Source organism: Triticum dicoccoides, chromosome 3B, assembly GCF_002162155.2.
Source record: "Triticum dicoccoides isolate Atlit2015 ecotype Zavitan chromosome 3B, WEW_v2.0, whole genome shotgun sequence".
NCBI lineage: Eukaryota > Viridiplantae > Streptophyta > Magnoliopsida > Poales > Poaceae > Triticum > Triticum dicoccoides.
Window position 1 is genome coordinate 221,333,302 of NC_041385.1, and position 11,796 is coordinate 221,345,097.

Sequence of the window (11,796 nt, forward strand, 5' to 3'; positions counted from 1 at the left end):
CTTTAGGATTGACAAAACCTTCCGGTTGCATCATATACAACTCTTCTTCCAGAAATCCATTCAGGAATGCAGTTTTGACATCCATCTGCCAAATTTCATAATCATAAAATGCGGCAATTGCTAACATGATTTGCACGGACTTAAGCATCACTACGGGTGAGAAGGTCTCATCGTAGTCAATTCCTTGAACTTGCCGAAAACCTTTTGCGACAAGTCGAGCTTTGTAGACAGTAACATTACCATCAGCGTCAGTCTTCTTCTTAAAAATCCATTTATTCTCAATTGCTTGCCGATCATCGGGCAAGTCAACCAAAGTCCATACTTTGTTCTCATACATGGATCCCATCTCAGATTTCATGGCTTCAAGCCACTTTACGGAATCTGGGCTCACCATCGCTTCTTCATAGTTTGTAGGTTCATCATGATCTAGTAGCATGACCTCCAGAACAGGATTACCGTACCACTCTGGTGCGGATCTTACTCTGGTTGATCTACGCGGTTCAGTAGTATCTTGATCTGAAGTTTCATGATCATTATCATTGGCTTCCTCACTAACTGGTGTAGGTGTCACTGAAACAGTTTTCTGTGATGAACTACTTTCCAGTAAGGGAGCAGGTACAGTTACCTCGTCAAGTTCTACTTTCCTCCCACTCACTTCTTTCGAGAGAAACTCATTCTCTAGAAATGATCCATTCTTAGCAACGAATGTTTTGCCTTCGGATCTGTGATAGAAGGTGTACCCAACAGTTTCTTTTGGGTATCCTATGAAGACACATTTCTCCGATTTGGGTTCGAGCTTATCAGGTTGAAGCTTTTTCACATAAGCATCGCAGCCCCAAACTTTAAGAAACGACAACTTTGGTTTCTTGCCAAACCACAGTTCATAAGGCGTCGTCTCAACGGATTTTGATGGTGCCCTATTTAACGTGAATGCGGCCGTCTCTAAAGCATATCCCCAAAATGATAGCGGTAAATCAGTAGGAGACATCATAGATTGCACCATATCCAATAAAGTGCGGTTACGACGTTCGGACACACCATAACGTTGTGGTGTTCCAGGTGGCGTGAGCTGTGAAACTATTCCACATTGTTTTAATTGAAGACCAAACTCGTAACTCAAATATTCATCTCTACGATCAGATCGCAGAAACTTTATTTTCTTGTTACGATGATTTTCAACTTCACTCTGAAATTCTTTGAACCTTTCAACTATTTCAGACTTATATTTCATCAAGTAGATATACCCATATCTGCTCAAATCATCTTGTGAAGGTCAGAAAATAATGATACTTGCCACGAGCCTTCATACTCATTGGTCTGCATACATCAGTATGTATTATTTCCAACAAGTTAGTAACTCGTTCCATTGTTCCGAAGAACGGAGTTTTAGTCATCTTGCCCAAAAGGCACGGTTCGCAAGCATCAAATGATTCATAACCAAGTGATTCCGAAAATCCATCTTTATGGAGTTTCTTCATGCGCTTTACACCGATATGACCCAAACGGCAGTGCCACAAATAAGTTGCACTATAATTATTAACTTTGCATCTTTTGGCATCAATATTATGAATATGTGTATCACTAGGATCGAGATCCAATGAACCATTTTCATTGGGTGTGTAACCATATAAGGTTTTATTCATGTAAACAGAACAACAGTTTATTCTCTTACTTAAATGAATAACCGTATTGCAATAAACACGATCAAATCATATTCATGCTCAACGCAAACACCAAATAACATTTATTTAGGTTCAACACTAATCCCGAAAGAATAGGGAGTGTGCGATGATGATCATATCAATCTTGAAACTACTTTCAACACACATCATCACTTCACCCTTGACTAGTTTCTGTTTATTCTGCAACTCCCGTTTCGAGTTACTACTCTTAGCAACTGAACCAGTACCAAATACCGAGGGGTTGCTATAAACACTAGTAAAGCACACATCAAACACTTGTATATCAAATATACCCTTTTTCACTTTGCCATCCTTCTTATCCACCAAATATTTAGGGTAGTTCCGCTTTCAGTGACCATTTCCTTTGCAGTGTAAGCACTCAGTTTCAGGCTTTGGTTCAGCTTTGGGCTTCTTCGTGGGAGTGACAACTTGCTTGTCAATCTACTTGAAGTTCCCCTTTCTTTCCCTTTGCCCTTTTCTTGAAACTAGTGATCTTGTCAACCATCAACACTTGATGCTCTTTCTTGATTTCTACCTTCGTTGATTTCAACATCATGAAGAGCTCGGGAATCATTTTCATCATCCCTTGCATACTATAGTTCATCACGAAGTTCTACTAACTTGGTGATGGTGACTAGAGAATTCTGTCAATCACTATCTTATCTGGAAGATTAACTCCCACTTGATTCAAGCGATTGAAGTACCCAGAAAATCTGAGCACATGCTCACTAGTTGAGCGATTCTCCTCCATCTTTTAGCTATAGAACTTGTTGGAGACTTCATATCTCTCAACTCGGGTATTTGCTTGAAATATTAACTTCAATTCCTGGAACATCTCATATGGTCCATGACGTTCAAAACGTCTTTGAAGTCCCGATTCTAAGCCGTTAAGCATGGTGCACTAAACTATCAAGTAGTCATCATATTGAGCTAGCCAGACGTTCATAACTTCTGCATCTGCTCCTGCAATAGGTTTGTCACCTAGCGGTGCATTAAGGACATAATTCTTCTGTGCAGCAATGAGGATAAAACCTCAGATCACGGATCAAATCCGCAACATTGCTACTAAAATTTTTCAACACAATTTTCTCTAGGAACATATCAAAATAAACACAGGGAAGCAACAACGCGAGCTATTGATCTACAACATGATTTGCAAAATACTACCAGGACTAAGTTCATGATAAATTTAAGTTCAATTTAATCATATTACTTAAGAACTCCCACTTAGATAGACATCCCTCTAATCCTCTAAGTGATCACGTGATCCAAATCAACTAAACCATAACCGATCATCACGTGAGATGGAGTAGTTTTCAATGGTGAACATCGTTATGTTGATCATATCTACTATATGATTCACGCTCGACCTTTCGGTCTCCGTGTTCCGAGGCCATATCTGCATATGCTAGGCTCGTCAAGTTTAACCTGAGTATTCTGCGTGTGCAAAAACTGGCTTGCACCCGTTGTAGATGGACGTAGAGCTTATCACACCCGATCATCACGTGGTGTCTGGGCACGACGAACTTTGGCAACGGTGCATACTCAGGGAGAACACTTCTTGATAATTTAATGAGAGATCATCTTATAATGCTACCGTCAATCAAAGCAAGATAAGATACATAAAAAGATAAACATCACATGCAATCAATATAAGTGATATAATATGGCCATCATCATCTCGTGCTTGTGATCTCCATCTCCGAAGCACCGTCATGATCACCATCGTCACCGGCGCGACACCTTGATCTCCATCGTAGCATCATTGTCGTCTCGCCAATCTTATGCTTTCACGACTATCACTACCGTTTAGTAATAAAGTTAAGCATTACATCGCGATTGCATTGCATACAATAAAGCGACAACCATATGGCTCCTGCCAGTTGCCGATAACTTGGTTACAAAACATGATCATCTCATACAATAAAATTCAGCATCATGCCTTGACCATATCACATCACAACATGCCCTGCAAAAACAAGTTAGACGTCCTCTACTTTGTTGTTGCATTTTTTACGTGGCTGCTACGGGCTTAAGTAAGAACCAATCTCACCTACGCATCAAAACCACAACGATAGTTTGTCAAATAGACTCCGTTTTAACCTTCGCAAGGACCGGGCGTAGCCATACTTGGTTCAACTAAAGTTGGAGAGATAGTCGCCCGCAAGCCATCTCTGTGCAAAGCACGTCGAGGGAACCGGTCTCGCGTAAGCGTACGCGTAAGGTTGGTCTGGGTCGTCTCGTCCAACAATACTGCCGAACCAAAATATGACATGCTGGTAGGCAGTATGACTTGTATCGTCCACAACTCACTTGTGTTCTACTCGTGCATATAACATCAACATCAATAACCAGGCTCGGATGCCACTGTTGGGTTTCGTAGTAATTTCAAAAAATTTCCTACGCGCACACAGGATCATGTGATGCATAGCAACGAGAGGAGAGTGTTGTCTACGTACCCAACGCAGACCGACTGCGGAAGCGATGACACAACATAGAGGAAGTAGTCGTACGTCTTCACGATCCAACCGATCAAGCACCGAAACTACGGCACCTCCGAGTTTGAGCACACGTTCAGCTCGATGACGATCCCCGGACTCCGATCCAGCAAAGTGTCGGGGAAGAGTTTCGTCAGCACGACGGCGTGGTGACGATCTTGATGAACTACAGCAGCAGGGCTTCGCCTAAACTCCGCTACGGTATTATCGAGGAATATGGTGGCAGGGGGCACCGCACACGGCTAAGGAATCGATCACGTGGATCAACTTGTGTCAACTTGTGTGTTTAGAGGTGCCCCTGCCTCCGTATATAAAGGAGGAGAGGAGGGGAGGCTGGCCGGCCAAGGGGGGGAGGCGCAGGAGAGTCCTACTCCCACTGGGAGTAGGATTCCCCCTCCAATCCTAGTCCAACTAGGATTCCTCGGAGGGGAAAAGAGGAGGAGGGGGCCGGCCACCTCTCCTAGTCCTAATAGGACTAGGGGAAGGGGGGGCGCGCAGCCCATCTAGGGCAGCCCCTTCTCTTTTCCACTAAGGCCCACTATGGCCCAAATAGCTCCCGGGGGGTTCCGGTAACCCTCCCGGTATTCCGGTAAAATCCCGATTTCACCCGGAACACTTCCGATATCCAAATATAGGCTTCCAATATATCAATCTTTACGTCTCGACCATTTCGAGACTCCTCGTCATGTCCGTGATCACATCCGGGACTTCGAACAACCTTCGGTACATCAAAATGCATAAACTCATAATATAACTGTCATCGTAACCTTAAGCGTGCGGACCCTACGGGTTCGAGAACAATGTAGACATGACCGAGACACGTCTCCGGTCAATAACCAATAGCGGGACCTGGATGCCCATATTGGCTCCTACATATTCTACGAAGATCTTTATCGGTCAGACCGCATAACAACATACGTTGTTCCCTTTGTCATCGGTATATTACTTGCCCGAGATTCGATCGTCGGTATCCAATACCTAGTTCAATCTCGTTACCGGCAAGTCTCTTTACTCGTTCCGTAATACATCATCTCACAACTAACATATTAGTTGTAATGCTTGCAAGGCTTATGTGATGTGTATTACCGAGAGGGCCCAGAGATACCTCTCCGACAATCGGAGTGACAAATCCTAATCTCGAAATACGCCAACCCAACATCGACCATTGGAGACACCTGCAGTACTCCTTTATAATCACCCAGTTACGTTGTGACGTTTGGTAGTACCCAAAGTGTTCCTCCGGTAAACGGGAGTTGCATAATCTCATAGTCATAGGAACATGTATAAGTCATGAAGAAAGCAATAGCAACATACTAAACGATCGGGTGCTAAGCTAATGGAATGGGTCATGTCAATCAGATCATTCAACTAATGATGTGACCTCGTTAATCAAATAACAACTCATTGTTCATGGTCAGGAAACATAACCATCTTTGATTAACGAGCTAGTCAAGTAGAGGCATACTAGTGACACTTTGTTTGTCTATGTATTCACACATGTATTATGTTTCCGGTTAATACAATTCTAGCATGAATAATAAACATTTATCATGATTATAAGGAAATAAATAATAACTTTATTATTGCCTCTAGGGCATATTTCCTTCACTGGGTTATAATGGGAAGCCATGGACCTTTGAGAAGAAAACGACCGGAGGTTACTGTCGCGTTAGGCTCGACAGGGCACTGGCTACATCTGACTGGAATAACACTTTTCCACATGCATATTTGACGCACGAGACAGGCGCCTCGTCAGACCATTGTCCCCTTCGTTTGCAGTTGGAACCAGCACATGCAGCAGTGACAGGAGGCAAACCATTCCGTTATGAGTGCTATTGGGAACGCCATAACAGTTTCAGTGAATTGCTAGATGCCATGTGCAGCAGGACCTCCCGTGGTCAGACAGTGGCGGATTTAAGCATTAAACTAGAGAACTTGTCGGCTTCCTTGAAGCAATGGAGTGGGGATAACATCGGATGTGTATCTAGGAAGATAAAAAAGCTGAAAAAAGAGCTTGCACTTTTGCAGAATGACCCCCAGCGCCTGTCTCCCTCACATGCAGAGACGAAAATATCGGACCAACTAGTGGAGCTTTATCACATGGAGGAAATTCTGCAACGACAACGTTCCAGGGTTGATTGGCTAGCGGATGGCGATAAGAATACAAAATTCTTTCAGAGAAGAGCTAGTACGCGGAGGAGGAAGAACTTGATCAAGAATTTGCAGAGATCTGATGGGACGTTGACACAAGATCCGGAGGAGATGGCTTCCCTAACAAATGAGTTCTACAAAGATTTATTCCAATCTGAAGGTACCACAGGCATCAACGAGGTGCTGAACACTGTACCTGTTAAGGTGACGGATGCGATGAACGCCGAATTGACAGCTCCTTTTACGCCGGATGAAGTAAAAAATGCCTTTTTTCAAATGTACCCCACAAAGGCCCCCGGCCCTGATGGATATCCAGCCCATTTTTTTCAAAGGCATTGGGAACTGTGTGGAGGAAAAGTAACACATGTGGTCCTACGTATCCTCCGAGGGGAAGAGAACCCGGATGTGATCAACAAAACACTCCTAGTTCTCATCCCTAAGGTCAAGGATCCGGTTCTATTAGCACAATTCAGGCTGATTAGCTTGTGCAACGTCATCTATAAGATAGCCTCCAAGGTTCTGGCCAATAGACTCAAGTTGATCCTCCCAGAGATCATATCAGAGGAGCAATCAGCTTTTCTGCCGGGGCGTTTGATTACAGATAATATCATCACAGCATATGAATGCTTGCACTTTATGAAAAGGAACAAGGCCAAGAGAAATAGATTCTGTGCAGTCAAGCTGGATATGATGAAAGCCTATGATCGAGTTGAGTGGAGTTATCTGATTATGATCAAGTTGGGTTTTGCACCATCATGGGTGGCCTTAATAATGAGAATGGTGAGGTCAGTTAAATTCTCTGTTTTGTTTAATGGTGGTAAGATGGAAGAGTTTACTCCATCTAGAGGGATCCGTCAGGGGGACCCAATTTCTCCATATCTGTTTTTGCTTGCAGCAGAGGGCCTTACGTGCCTTCTTAAAACACAAGATGAATCATCGCACCTCAGTAGTATTCGAGTGGCTCCTTCGGCTCCGCCGGTAAGCCATTTACTCTTTGCGGATGATAGCCTGCTGTTTGTCAAAGCCAGTTTAGATGGTGCTATTGAGTTGTCCTCCCTTTTGGATCGATACTGCAATGCTTCGGGCCAGAGGATCAATTTATCAAAATCTTCAGTGTTCTTTAGTAAGGGGTGTCCCAACTCCTTGCGAACCGAGGTAATGCATACTCTCAATATTACAAATGAATCTTTGTCTGAAAAGTATCTGGGCATGCCCACGGATGTTGGAAATAGCAAGAATGGAGCTTTCAAATTTTTAAAGGACAGAGTTTGGAGTAAAGTTAAGGGCTGGTTGGAAAAGCTTCTTTCTGCAGGAGGAAAGGAAGTTCTTATAAAGTCTGTGGCCCAAACGGTCCCTGTTTATTCAATGTCCTGTTTCAAGTTACCACGAGGACTATGCGAGCATATAAACACCCTCATACGTAAGTTTTGGTGGGGAAGTAAAGAAGGACAGAGGAAGACGAGTTGGGTCTCGTGGAGCACAATGACAAGGCCAAAATATTGCGGAGGTCTGGGCTTTCGTGACATAGAACTCTTTAACCTGGCACTCCTAGCAAGACAGGCATGGAGGGTACTGATGGATCCGGATTCGCTAAGTGCCCGTGTTTTGAAAGCTAAATATCATGTGAATACAGATTTTCTCCAAGCCGAATTGGGACCAGCACCATACCAAATCTGGAGAGCAGTCATTGAAGGCCGCGACATCCTCACCCAAGGTCTGATCCGCCGCATCAGGACAGGAGACAACACTCTTATATGGCAACACAATTGGCTCCCACGAGTGCATAATATGAGACCGATTGTAAGCAGGATCCAAAATCCCCCTACTCGTGTGAATGAGATCATATTACCGGGTGCTGAATGGAATAGAGCAGTGATAGATGAGGTGTTTTTGCCCTCGGATGCGCGGGCAATCTATGAAATCCCATTATGTACAAGGCACATAGAAGACTTTTGGGACTGGGTACATGAGAAGAATGGTGTCTTCTCAGTGCGTTCGGCCTACCGCATGCTTGTGGAGACCAAAATGAGGAGGGAGGCCTGGCTTGAGGGTCGCATGGACATGTCGAACGGTGAGGGTGAGCAAAGAGCATGGTCTAAGTTGTGGAAAGTGGATGTTCCCTCGAAGGTTAAGATCTTCTTGTGGCGACTTGCTCAAAACTCAATCCCAATAGCTGATCTACTAAAGAACAGAAATATGTCGACGACCTCAACTTGCAAACTGTGTGGTGCAGAAGATTCGTGGCAACACTCATTGCTTCATTGTAGTGTGGCAAGGTGTGTTTGGGCTCTCCAGGATTCTGACCTTGTTGAGGTCCTCCAGACTACTTGTGAACCAGATGCAAAGAGGTGGATATTTGCGATAAGAGAGCTGGTCTCTCCCTCTGAATTCATTCAAGTTGTGGTGACTCTTTGGGCCATATGGTATGCACGGCGACAAGCTACCCATGAAAATGTTTTCCAAAGCCCGTTGGCGACACACAACTTCATCATGAAATATATCTGGGAACTAAAAGATTGTAAGCCAGTACAACCACCTCGTCAAGCCGCAGCAACCCCAACCCGAAACAGAACAAGATGGATCCCTCCTTCGCCCGGAGTAGCAAAACTGAGAGTGGACGGGGCTCTTTCCACGGATTTGAGCGCAGGATCCTTTAGCGTTGTGTGTAGAAATTCCGATGGTGTGTTTCTGGGGGCTTCATGCATGACATATAATGGATTGTCTGATCCAGCTATTTTGGAGGCGTTAGCATGCCGCGAAGCGTTGGCACTGGCAGCAAATCTTCAGTTGACGCGAGTGCTGATTGCTTCTGACTGCCAAGGGGTTGTTAGAGCTATTCAAGAAGGCATAGGTGGAAGTTATGCACCGGTTGTAAAGGAAATCAGAGATTCCATTGTTGATTTTCAACAGTGTTCCTTCATCTTCGAAGGACGAGAGACAAATGTCGAGGCACATAGCCTTGCTAAACATGCTTTTGGTCTGGGGCCCGGGCGCCATCTGTGGCTTATAAACCCGCCAGACATCGATTGTATTCCTACGAACTTTGATTAAATAAAGCGAGCGTGTTTAGATTCAAAAAAAAAATTGAACATTAGATCTAGACTAGAGGATCCCTCAAAAAACAAAATCTAGACTAGAGGTTTGATGGCAGAGACTATATGTTTTGATACAACATTGGACGAACGTGGCACCTTGGATAAGATGGTTGAACGGCTGATCTTATTTGGATGAGTGTTGCTATACACACAACAAAGTTGTGGCCAATGCATGGATGATCGTATGAGGCAGCGCAAACAGTGCGCAGGAGGCAAAAAAAAGGCTGATGATTACAGTTGTTGAGGAGGAACTATCGTTCCCATGTCGTGCGGCAAGTGTCATCCGTTAAGCAATTTCGTATTTTGGATCCACACGAACTTGTGATTTTAATATTAGTGGATATGAGATGGAGTGGAGATGAATGTTCTAGCCCCAAGAGAAGTATTATGCTTCGTTTCGTTGGAGGTGAATGGCATTGTCACCAAAATGTAACATGCGCCAAATTACTACCGTATTAAACTGAGCATCCACTTGAGTTTTGCTCGCGTATCTCCCAATACAATACTCGAAACATATGAGCTTTTCACGGAGGTTTTACCTTCTACATCCCCCCTCCTCCCAAAAAAAAATACTTTTTTTTCCTGCAGAAAACCCGGAGAGCCTCTCGAGGCATTAGGATTACACGCGAGGACGCTGACGGCGCCGTCCAATCTGATCGGCGGGGCGCAAGGTTTTCTGTCGGGATTTCGATGTCCGATCCATCGGGACACGACAGAGCGAGGGAGGTGGGTGCCTTGTCGCCTAAGACGGCGGGGGCCCGACTCGCAGAAGCACTTGGGAAACTTGAGATCACATAGAAAGAAGCCACTCCTTTGGTGATAGATGATCGCGATGACAGGGAACCGCAGAAGTGGATGATTGCTGGAAAGGTTCTTCACAGAAACATACTCCATATCCAGACCATCACCAATGCCCTTCGCCCGGCATGGGGAAACCCTAAAGGTTTGGTTTTCAAATCAGTAGGGGACAACATCTTTATTGTTGAGTTTGCTACACAAAGAGATCATGATCGTGTGTGAGAAGGATCACTTGGCACATTATCAAGCATGCAATAATCTTATCTGAATTTGTTGATTACATGAGGCCGTCAGAACTCAGATTCGAGAGCCTCCAGGTTTGGGCAAGAGTTGTAAATCTACCGTATAATCTATGTAATGATGCTTGGAGTGCTGAGATCGCTAAGCAAATCGACAAACAAGCGACCATGGTACACTTTGATCACGTAGGTGGATTCTTGCGTGCTAGAGTCACCTTGTATGTGAGGAAACCGCCGAGGCGGTGGATCTTGATTGAGTCGGCCAAACGGAAGAGCACATATGCTTATGACATACAGTATGAGAATATTCCACACTTCTATTTCTCTTGCAGCCGTTTGGGTCATGCAGATTTACACTATCTGACGCTGGATACAAGAGACGCCAATGGAGATCTTCCTTTTGGGAAGGGTCTAAGGCCGCAGGACGAGTGTAAACGTTCCGGATCGACCAAGAGCTCGACTAGAGAGCAGAATCCTGCAAGCAATAGGAAGCAAGGAACAGGAGAGTCGAGCACAGAAGGAAAAAAGGATTTGAGGATAACTTCCCCATTAAAACCAACAAGGATATATGTAAAGGAGGATGAGAGCCAAAAAAGTCTATTGCAGGGTTCATCAACAACTTATGTTAACTGATACTGAACATGTTGGGGAAATGACAATGCCGAGAGACCAACACAATGGGGCTATACCGACAGAAACACGCACATAAGATGAGTTGATCATCGAGCGAGAGAAAAATAAAAAGCGTCCTACCCCAGAGAATTCTAGTTATTTGGTAGCGGCTGCGAGCCGGCCCTGATAGGACCAATTGAAAGGATCGATATGGTTGACTAGAGGGGGGGTGAATAGGCAACTAACAATTTTTAAGCTTTTCTTTACCAAATTAAACTTTGCAACAAAATAGGTTGCCTAGATATGCAACTAAGTGAGCAACCTATATGATGCAATAACAACTAGCACACAAGCAAGCAAAGGATGTAGAACAAGTAGGCTTGCAAAAGTAAAGGCACGAAATAACCAAGAGTGGAGCCGGTGGAGACGAGGATGTGTTACCTGAGTTCCTTCCTTTTAAGGGGAAGTACGTCTCCGTTAGAGCGGTGTGGAGGCACAATGCTCCCCAAGAAGCCACTAGGGCCACCGTATTCTCCTCACGCCCTCATACAATGCGAGGTGCCGTGATTCCACTATTGGTGCCCTTGAAGGCGGCGACCGAACCTTTACAAGCAAGGTTGGGGCAATCTCCACAACAATCGGAGGCTCCCAACAACAACAATAACACCACGAAGCTTCACCACAATGGAGTATGGCTTCGAGGTGACCTCAACCGTCTAGG